This window comes from Lolium rigidum, chromosome 5, assembly GCF_022539505.1.
Source record: "Lolium rigidum isolate FL_2022 chromosome 5, APGP_CSIRO_Lrig_0.1, whole genome shotgun sequence".
Classification (NCBI taxonomy): domain Eukaryota; kingdom Viridiplantae; phylum Streptophyta; class Magnoliopsida; order Poales; family Poaceae; genus Lolium; species Lolium rigidum.
In genome coordinates this window covers 154,292,120-154,303,388 of record NC_061512.1, presented here as the reverse complement: position 1 = coordinate 154,303,388, position 11,269 = coordinate 154,292,120, and positions in this window count along the sequence as shown.

Genomic DNA, 11,269 nt, shown 5'->3' with positions numbered 1-11,269 from the left:
TGGTGGAGCGGGGCAGGTTGACGGCGAGGTCACCGTTCCAGGGTGACGAGGGGGCGAGGAGTGGGTTCGGAGTGTGGGCGACGTCATGGCAGAGCTGACGAGCGTCGTGGCGAGGCAGGGGAAGGAATGGTCGCGTCGTTATCGTCATCGGACGCCAGGGTACTGCGGCGGATGGTCGTCGTCCGTGTCGACGGCTACAGGGCGTGCGCGTCCAAGCGGCGTTGTCCGTGAGGTAGCTGACGTCGAGGTGAGGCTGCAGGTGACAGGAGAGGTCGAGGGAAGCACTGGGTCGATGGGGCACGGCGGCGTCCTGTCGCGCTCCGGGACGTCATCGTGCGTGTCCTGGCGCGCGTGGGCGTCTCTGGGCGTGGTCTGGGCGAGCAGCGGCTGGCGTGTGCCTGCGTCAACTTGGTCAAGGGCTTGCAGGGGCAGCTTCAGGAGGGTCAGGGGAAAGTCCAGGACATGGAGGTGCATCGTTGAGACGACCAGAGGGGGAAGTGACAAGGTGATGGCATGGGGCCGGCATGGTTTGGGTTGTGGTCAAAGATGGTCCAAGGCAAGTGGTGGCAATGCTTGACACTGGTCCTGAGGGGTGAGGTGAGGTGCCAATGCAGCAGAGAGGGGCAGAGATGGACTTGGTCCAAGCCAAAATCCAGTATGGGCTTCAATTTCTATACTTGCTCGCAAGATGTTTGTGGTAATGCCCGAAAGAGAAAAAGTTTCAAAATTTTGAAAATCCTTTGGTGGGTCTCAATCATATATTCATAGAAGTGGAATGGTGGTGGTGGTGGTCAATTTGGTGAAGAATTGCAAAATGGCAAAAGTGAGATGATCTTCTCTTTATTTCAAAGTCTTCACTTGTCTCCTCTATTCTGGTCAACCTAGTCAACGTGAGGTATGGTGGTCAACATGAAAGTTGTTCATCTTCATATGGTCTTGGATGACATGGTCATAGTTGACCAAGTTTGGTTGAGGAAGAATCAAATGCAGGGGGGTAAAGTAGGGAAGATGTTATAAATGGGTTATATGACCATTATCACATGTATGTGAGTTTTGGAATTTTCCTTTGATTTGATTCTTGTTTTTTTGATGCAATTGTGTTTTCTTATCATATATAAGTATTCTACAAGCAAGAGATCAAGCCATGGTGGCCTTGGTTGAAGATTTGCAATTTGGCATAATGTGTATGTGAGTGAAATTGGGATTTTCTCCCTATTTAATTTCTCTCCATTTAATTTGACTTTTGTTGACTCTAATGTGATTCGTATTAGTTTAGAAACAATTTCAAACCATTGAATTCATCTCAAAAGGTCTTGATCAAAGATTTGCAAAATTGACCAAAACACATAAAAGGTGATGTGTCACTTTTTATTATTTTTGTAAAGTGTTGATCTTGCTTCACTTGGACATGGGTTAGGGTCAATTTAGGGTTATATGAAGTTTAGAAATGGTTGCACACCATTTGGTCAAGGTTTAATGTCATAGGGCAAAAATTGGTGAAATGGCTATGTGTCACATATGCCTCTATGCATATGTGGCATTTGATTTTTAATTGGCTAGGCTTGACCCAATTGGTGTTGTTGAGTGTTGAAATGGTATATGGAAGTGATCTATTCATTTACCACAAGTACTAGGGTCAATATTCTTAATTTCCCAAATTTGCTATTTTACTCTCATATGCCTCTATGTCATTTTTAGTTTCTTTTTAATTTCTTTGGAAATCACTTGGAATTGGTTTGATAGGTACTAGGTAAGGTGTATGAAGATTTTCCAAACCTCTAAGCAAAGTAGAAAGGCTTAGGGTAAAGTTTTATAAATATAGCCCTAGGCACATATGCCTCTATCTTATTTAATTTCTTTTTATTTCATTAAAACTAATATGGTGAGAAGAGGGGTGAGGTTTAGGGTTTTGTGGGGTTCATAATGGTTCACCACCCTTTAGCATAATTAACAAAGGTAGGGTTCAAGATTCACCTATTAGGGTTATATGCCCCCATATGGCTTTTATTTTATTTTGGGTTTTCTCAAAATGGATCCTAATTGATTTAAGGAGAAGATTAGGGTTTGAGGTTTTTCTTATTTGAATTCTTTCTCATTTATTTTATTGGGTTGGTGACACTCACTTGATCACTTTAGGGTTTTAGGGTTCAGCACATAAACATAATAACACTCATCATGGCAAAACACAAGATTTAAACCAGATCTATATGTATCAATCTTATTTTAATAAAAGTTTTTGTTGGTTCCAAAATTTGGAACTAGGGAAATTCATTTTGTTTGTTTTGAAATTTTTGGGTTGTTACAAACCCTTCCCCTTAAACAAATCTCGTCCCGAGATTTTAAGAAAAGTTAGGTTCCTAAGAAAGATTGAGCAAGTGAGATTAACAGGGGAACATACTTGGCAGGGCCTGAGGTGCTTCGGTGCTTCTGCGGCATTCATGCGGTAGTAACGACCGTTGCGGTTGTTTGGGTAGTTTGGGGCAAACCTTTTTCCAGTTGCGACACAGCGCTGCTGCTGGGCAGGTGCAGCGGTATTGGCGGCAATCCTGGCAAGCTTTTTTGGGCACTCATTGGAGTAGTGACCCACAACTCCACATTCATAGCAGGTTACCGTTGACTTGTCCTTTTGGGCAATGGGTACAGCATTGCTTCCAGTCCTCGGGGCGTTGTTGGCGGCTTTCATCGGGCACTTTTTAGGGTACTGACCAGTAACACCACATTCATAGCAAGTCACAGTGGGCTTGTCTCTGGGGGCATGGTTGGGTATTGGGATGAGCTGCTCCAGGGTTGCTATCCTCACGCGGAGACGAGCAATGAGGTGGTCCTTCTTGGCGTGTTGATGACGAAGTGCCTTGCGCTCCATTGCAAGGATGTTGATGGTGTCAGTCATCTTGGCGTGCTTAATGTGCATCTGGTTGGCTTGGGCACGGGGGTTGTTGCGGTTAGGAGGGGCCATCTGGACAATGAGGTAGATCATAAGATAAAGGGGAAATTTCTATGGTTTGGTTGAGATAAAATTCGAAAAGTTCCAAACTTGAATAGTGTTGAGGGGGTACAACCAACAACACTTTTTCATTCATACCAAGCATCACATATTACAAATCTAACACACCGTTGGTTTGAAGAACCATTCATCGCTCTACGATACAAGGGGGATCCTGATACAAACTCTTGCGTAGGTGTGAGTTCTACTAAAGTGATCAAGTGTGCAAAATTTTAGGTAGAATTTCAAGGAAAAGTAGAGCATGGACTTCTCCTTTTGAAAAGATTTTCAAGGATAAGAGTGCGAATAAGTTTTCATAAATATTCACTTCATTGATTTTGAAACTAAGTTTTTTTTTAGACGTCCATTCTAACTAGGGTCTCCTAAGGTCAAACAATGGCTCTGATACCAACTTGTCAACACCCGGATTTTTACGTCCAGGTGCCTGTTATGCCATACATCGCAATCCCAGGAATATTGTTGTTGCGAGACATAACAGTTGAATATCATAAGTCATCATTCATTACATATCATAGTCGTCTTACAAATAGATCACATGATCCAATATTACAATAATAGTTGAACTACTGTTTCAACACACATCACAAATACATAGCGGAAGCGTAGATCGAAGGGGGACTCTATAGTCCACAGGCCAACGCTTGACGTCGGGAGTGGTCCTAGTTGTCGTAGACGTCCCGCTGTCCTTCTTCCGGGTTCTGGTACTCCTCTTCATAGTGCTGCTCCTCTTCATAGTCTGGCCATTTGAATAGCCAGGGACACAGCCGTGAGTACTTTAAAGTACTCGCAAACTAATACTAATGTAAGTACGAGCCTTTCTGGTAAGGGGGTGCTAAGACCTAGTTTCTTTTGCATGAAGCCAATTTTTGTTCGCAAGTATTTGAAATCAAAACCTTTCATGTGCTAACTAACTCAAGTGGGAACATTAGTGGCATTCCCACAACATTTGTTGTAATTCAAGTCGAAATCAACATTCCCCTTTCCAATGCAAAAATCACAAGTCATATGTCACATTTTGGTGAAAATGGTCTGATGACGGAACAGTATGGCCTTCCCAACCGTCCTTAACCGTGGACGCGGCTATTCGAATAGGTTTACACTCTGCAGAGGTTGTACGCTTGTGCCACAACTTTTGATTACATCCGTCAGGGGTAACCCTGAATAATCATAACTCAGTACGCGGATCATCAACCATAACCTTTTACTTACATATCCTAGTATAGGTACCTCTCCCCATGAGCTTGGCCTCCCAGTGAAGACCAACTCGTCAACCCGGGAACCGCACGAGGCTTGGGCCGGACATTCACCTCATCTTTAACGTCGTTTCTTTTGTGGTGGAGGCAGCTTTCGGCATAACCCCAATGACGCTTGTTTAGAGGGAACCCATACTAAGACACATAAACTTCCAGTTAAGCCCTACCCATAATCAGGTATTGTGGGGGTACTTGTAAATTGGAATGGTATCGCATCCGAACCCAACCATCGGTTTTCGTAAAAATTCACCAAGTCCTTCTCAAGTCCTATTCACCTTCAAAATCTTTCAATAGAATGAATCATCATTCCAAGGTTTTCAAAGTCATTTTATTGCACATATTCCCATCTAGAGTAGTCAATATTATTTGTTAGCACTAGCAACTAGTCATGAGGGGTGCTAACTAGCTTATAGCTTTCTAGGCTAAGTTTGATACTCTTGTAGTAATCCAATACTAACCAAGTGAATCATGAATCAAAAAGTACTTTGATAAAACAAAAGTAAATAAAGCTTGTAAAGTAAAACTGGGAAATAGGATCATAAGCATAAAGTAAAGGGGGTAATGCCTTGCTCATGGTGAGCTATGCACTTTGCAAGAGTATTATCTTGCATTGGTAAAAGCTTGCAAGAATACTAGCTTGCTTTAGGCTAAATTTGATGCTCTTGTTCTATTCTAGCCTAAGTGAATCATAAATCAAAAGTAAGCTTTGAAAAACAATAAGCAAAATAATTGCAAGGTAAAAACATGGGATAGGTTTATTGGACATAAAAATAAATGGTGATGGTGCCTTGCTCTTGTAGAGCTTTGCACTTGGGACTTTGCAAGAGTGTTAGCTTGCCTTGGTTGGGGTATGGATCAAAATGTTCCTCCTTCTTCTCCGTAGATGTTCTCGTCGTCTCCTTCGTAGCCTTCGGCACTAGCGTCTATAAATACGAATACGGGGTATACAATCACCACACAAGTTCAAGAGCTATAAAAAGCACACACATAAATCACACCAACTATTCTAGCATTATCACATTGTCATCCTGTGGGTTGATATGGTTTTATTCTTAAGAAAAATAATTTCCTCTCATTATATATGTAAATGATAGTTTCCTTTTAATTCTTGAGGAATAATTTCCTCTCATTGAATCTTCTTAAGATTTAATTTCTCAAACCATCACCCATGAATTTATGTTGACCTAAGTCAACCATTCATCATCATCATTTGAGAAAATGATTTAAATGAGGTAGGGATACCTCATACCATTTAATAATGCCTATTATGATTTAAAATCTCCAAGTATTTCATGTGAGAGTATTTGACCAGGGGTTCAAACTTCATCTGAAAATACTTGGGACAAGATTTAAATGAAGTGAAACACCTCATATAATTTACACCAGTAACTAGCATTACTCATTACTATTAAGTGGGTAAATGTGTTGTTTTCTTATTTAGGAAAAATAATTTCCTCTCATACTAGATAAGGTATTACTTTTAATTACTTAGAGAAATAATTTCCTCTCATTATCTTATTAAGATTTAATTTCTCTCAGGAACAATATATGACCTAGGTTGACCAAAGTCAACCTCTTCATACTTATTATTTGAGAAAATGATTTAAATGAGGTTCCATACCTCATGCAATTTAATACTAACAGGGTAGTGATTTAATGTCACATAATAACTCAACATGAGATTATATAGAATAGTTATTACCTCATGTTAAATTACTTGAGAACAAGTTTTAAATGAGAGGATTACCTCTCATATGATTTAACACATGGTTGTAACTAATTTAATAGAACTACTATTGAGGTGATTTAATATTCTCAATTAACAGGAATGATACCATGTTGACCAAGGCCAACACTTCACATTTATTATTTGAGGAAAGTGATTTAATTGAGATTCATCATCTCATGTGATTTAAATAACTAATGCAATTTAACTACTATGTTGATTTAAATGAGGTGCTACACCTCATAGATTTGACCCCTAATGGTGAACATAATTTAAATGAGGTGGTGCACCTCATGCATTTTAATAACACATAGTAATGAATTAATATCATCAACTAATTCAATATGAGATTTAGCTAACCATGGTATCTACCTCATGTTGAATTAGTTGAGACAAGATTTAAATGAGAGGGAAGCTCTCATACATTTTAATTCTAGTATAGCAAGGATTTAATATCACCACCATTCCTATGAGACCTAAATGACCAGAGTCTCTACTTCATTTGGAATTGGTGGTGACCAGATTTAAATGAGAGAAACTCTCTCATATGATTTCTTAATAGTTTTGGACAATATCCTTGACTAGAAATAGCCATAAAGTCATTTAAATCAACTAAGCCATGATCATTCAAAGTAGGCATGGCATATTTTTGTAGAAACAATTAGTATAAGTGAAATGTGAATTATTGGAGGTGGAATTAACTGAAAAGCATTTATGGTTGATTTTTAAGAATTATTATAAGGCAGAAAAGTCCCTGCCTTGTTTATTTTATCACTTTAATTCTATAACAGATCTAGGTTCGAATCCAGTGGCATTGTGTAGATAATTTCATAAGGTTTCCAATTATATAAAGTTTGTAAAATTTGGCCGAGTAGATTTGGATCTATTGAATTTTGAAGTTGACACCAGATTGCAATTAAATGAAAAAGAATTAAAAGAGTTTGAATTCAAACGGGGGCGGGAAACTAAATGGGCCGGCCCAGCTTCGCTGGCGACGCGGGCGGGCCGCCTGACAGTGGGGTCCACTGTCAGGGCGTTTAAAAACGCCGAAGCGGTAAGCTGTGTTGTGGACCGTGGGATTAAAAGAGATCGGACGGCCAGGGTTTGTCCCCTTCGTCGACGAGCTCCGGCGAGAGGCAGGGTGACTGGCGGCGCTAATCGGAGGTGGGCGGCTCACCCGAGCTCCGGCGAGGCTGGGCGTCGGCGGCGTTCGACGTTGTCGAGGACGGCGAGTCGAACGGTGGTCGAGGGAGAGCTTGAGGAGGACGCAATCGACGGCGAGCCTCTCGGCACCTCCGCGGCTCCGAGGTTGCAATTGGACGGCGTCGGCGGCTAATTGAGCAAGGGGAGTGAGCGAGGCGAGTGAGAAGAGGGAGTGGAGACTGGCGGTGTGAAGAAATCGAGTGGGAGGGTCTCTTTTTATAGCGGCGTGTGGTGGCCGTGGTGGAGCGGGGCAGGTTGACGGCGAGGTCACCGTTCCAGGGTGACGAGGGGGCGAGGAGTGGGCTCGGAGTGTGGGCGACGTCATGGCAGAGCTGACGAGCGTCGTGGCGAGGCAGGGGAGGAATGGTCGCGTCGTTATCGTCATCGGACGCCAGGGTACTGCGGCGGATGGTCGTCGTCCGTGTCGACGGCTACAGGGCGTGCGCGTCCAAGCGGCGTTGTCCGTGAGGTAGCTGACATCGAGGTGAGGCTGCAGGTGACAGGAGAGGTCGAGGGAAGCACTGGGTCGATGGGGCACGGCGGCGTCCTGTCGCGCTCCGGGACGTCATCGTGCGTGTCCTGGCGCGCGTGGGCGTCTCCGGGCGTGGTGCGGGCGAGCAGCGGCCGGCGTGTGCCTGCGTCAACTTGGTCAAGGGCTTGCGGGGGCAGCTTCGGGAGGGTCAGGGGAAAGTCCAGGACATGGAGGTGCAGCGTTGAGACGACCAGAGGGGGAAGTGACAAGGTGATGGCATGGGGCCGGCATGGTTTGGGTTGTGGTCAAAGATGGTCCAAGGCAAGTGGTGGCAATGCTTGACACTGGTCCTGAGGGGTGAGGTGAGGTGCCAATGCAGCAGAGAGGGGCAGAGATGGACTTGGTCCAAGCCAAAATCCAGTATGGGCTTCAATTTCTATACTGCCTGCAAGATGTTTGTGGTAATGCCCGAAAGAGAAAAAGTTTCAAAATTTTGAAAATCCTTTGGTGGGTCTCAATCATATATTCATAGAAGTGGAATGGTGGTGGTGGTGGTCAATTTGGTGAAGAATTGCAAAATGGCAAAAGTGAGATGATCTTCTCTTTATTTCAAAGTCTTCACTTGTCTCCTCTATTCTGGTCAACCTAGTCAACGTGAGGTATGGTGGTCAACATGAAAGTTGTTCATCTTCATATGGTCTTGGATGACATGGTCATAGTTGACCAAGTTTGGTTGAGGAAGAATCAAATGCAGGGGGGTAAAGTAGGGAAGATGTTATAAATGGGTTATATGACCATTATCACATGTATGTGAGTTTTGGAATTTTCCTTTGATTTGATTCTTGTTTTTTTGATGCAATTGTGTTTGTTTATCATATATAAGTATTCTACAAGCAAGAGATCAAGCCATGGTGGCCTTGGTTGAAGATTTGCAATTTGGCATAATGTGTATGTGAGTGAAATTGGGATTTTCTCCCTATTTAATTTCTCTCCATTTAATTTGACTTTTGTTGACTCTAATGTGATTCGTATTAGTTTAGAAACAATTTCAAACCATTGAATTCATCTCAAAAGGTCTTGATCAAAGATTTGCAAAATTGACCAAAACACATAAAAGGTGATGTGTCACTTTTTATTATTTTTGTAAAGTGTTGATCTTGCTTCACTTGGACATGGGTTAGGGTCAATTTAGGGTTATATGAAGTTTAGAAATGGTTGCACACCATTTGGTCAAGGTTTAATGTCATAGGGCAAAAATTGGTGAAATGGCTATGTGTCACATATGCCTCTATGCATATGTGGCATTTGATTTTTAATTGGCTAGGCTTGACCCAATTGGTGTTGTTGAGTGTTGAAATGGTATATGGAAGTGATCTATTCATTTACCACAAGTACTAGGGTCAATATTCTTAATTTCCCAAATTTGCTATTTTACTCTCATATGCCTCTATGGCATTTTTAGTTTCTTTTTAATTTCTTTGGAAATCACTTGGAATTGGTTTGATAGGTACTAGGTAAGGTGTATGAAGATTTTACAAACCTCTAAGCAAAGTAGAAAGGCTTAGGGTAAAGTTTTATAAATATAGCCCTAGGCACATATGCCTCTATCTTATTTAATTTCTTTTTATTTCATTAAAACTAATATGGTGAGAAGAGGGGTGAGGTTTAGGGTTTTGTGGGGTTCATAATGGTTCACCACCCTTTAGCATAATTAACAAAGGTAGGGTTCAAGATTCACCTATTAGGGTTATATGCCCCCATATGGCTTTTATTTTATTTTGGGTTTTCTCAAAATGGATCCTAATTGATTTAAGGAGAAGATTAGGGTTTGAGGTTTTTCTTATTTGAATTCTTTCTCATTTATTTTATTGGGTTGGTGACACTCACTTGATCACTTTAGGGTTTTAGGGTTCAGCACATAAACATAATAACACTCATCATGGCAAAACACAAGATTTAAACCAGATCTATATGTATCAATCTTATTTTAATAAAAGTTTTTGTTGGTTCCAAAATTTGGAACTAGGGAAATTCATTTTGTTTGTTTTGAAATTTTTGGGTTGTTACATAAAGTGGTATCTCGCTTGCCTGTATTTGATTGGCAAAACATAAATGCCCGGGCACCTCTGGAGTTCATAGAAAGACTAGAAGTAGTGATTGTCAAAGATAAATGCATCAAAGTTATACCACAATCAATCATATTTTGAGACAAGCATATTATACTAAGAATGACAGTTGTGCTCTCAAGAAAGTGCTCAAAGAAAGGATGGAGACACAACATAAAAGTAAAAGATTGACCCTTCGCAGAGGGAAGCAGGGATTAACATGCGCTAGAGTTTTTCATTTTTATAAATCAGGAGTAAAATTATTTTGAGAGGTGTTTGTTGTTGTCAACGAATGGTAATGGGTACACTAACTACCTCGCCAACCGGACTTTCAAGAGCGGCTCCCATGAATTATTGCATATTTATTTGGCACTCCTTCCAACCTTTCTTGCACAAACCATGGCTAACCGAATCCTCGGGTGCCTGCCAACAATCTCATACCATGAAGGAGTGCCTTTTTATTTTAGTTTTATTATGATGATGACACTCCCCCAACCTTTGCTTACACAAGCCATGGCTAACCGAATCCTTCGGGTGCCGTCCAACAATCACAAACCATGGAGGAGTGTCTATTTAAGTTTAATTAATTCGGGATCGGGAATCCCATTGCCAGCTCTTTGTGCAAAATTATTGGATAAGCGGATGTGCCACTATTCCATATGAGAATCCGTCAAAAGTAAATGACAAGGTTGAAAGCTAAACACCACATACTTCCTCATGAGCTATGAAACATTAACACAAATTAAGAAGCATTTTGAAGGTTTTAAAGGTAGCGCATGAGAATTTACTTGGAATGGTTTGAAATGCCATGCATAGGTATTTATGGTGGACACTCTGGAATAACTTGGTTTTCATGTGTTGGGAGGCACGAGCAGCGTTCCTGCTCAGTACAAGTGAAGGCTAGCAAGAGACTAGGGAGCGACAAATCAAGAGAGCGATGAATCGTCATAATCATGCTTGCGGCAAAATAAATTAACTGAGGCATAAAAGTGATACAAGAACTCTGAAGCAATGTAAATCATTGAGGCTTAATTGACTCTTGTTCAGTCATATGCATGCGTGAGCATGTGCCAAGTCAATATAAATGAATTATTCAGAGGAGGATACCACAATGCCATACTTACTTATGAATAAAACAATGCAAGCAAACATCCATGACATGCTACTCATATTAATAAATTGGAGCTAAACATGAGAGATCATGAACTACTAGACTTTCTTAAATAACATATACCTCACATGAACCAACTAAGAATGCTCACATGGATGAGTATATGTACAAAAATGAAAACAAATAGAGTTCATACCAGCCTCTCACCACAATCAGATTGTCGTAGATCGTCATTATTGCCTTTTCACTTGTGTAGCTTGGATAATATGAAATGAAAACCACGCTCCAGCCACCGAAGACCATTGAACTCATAAAGAACTTTACAAACCAAAGAAGAACAGCAAATATTTTTGGTGTTTTCAAATTGCAAATAAGAACAAGAGGAAACAAGCAAA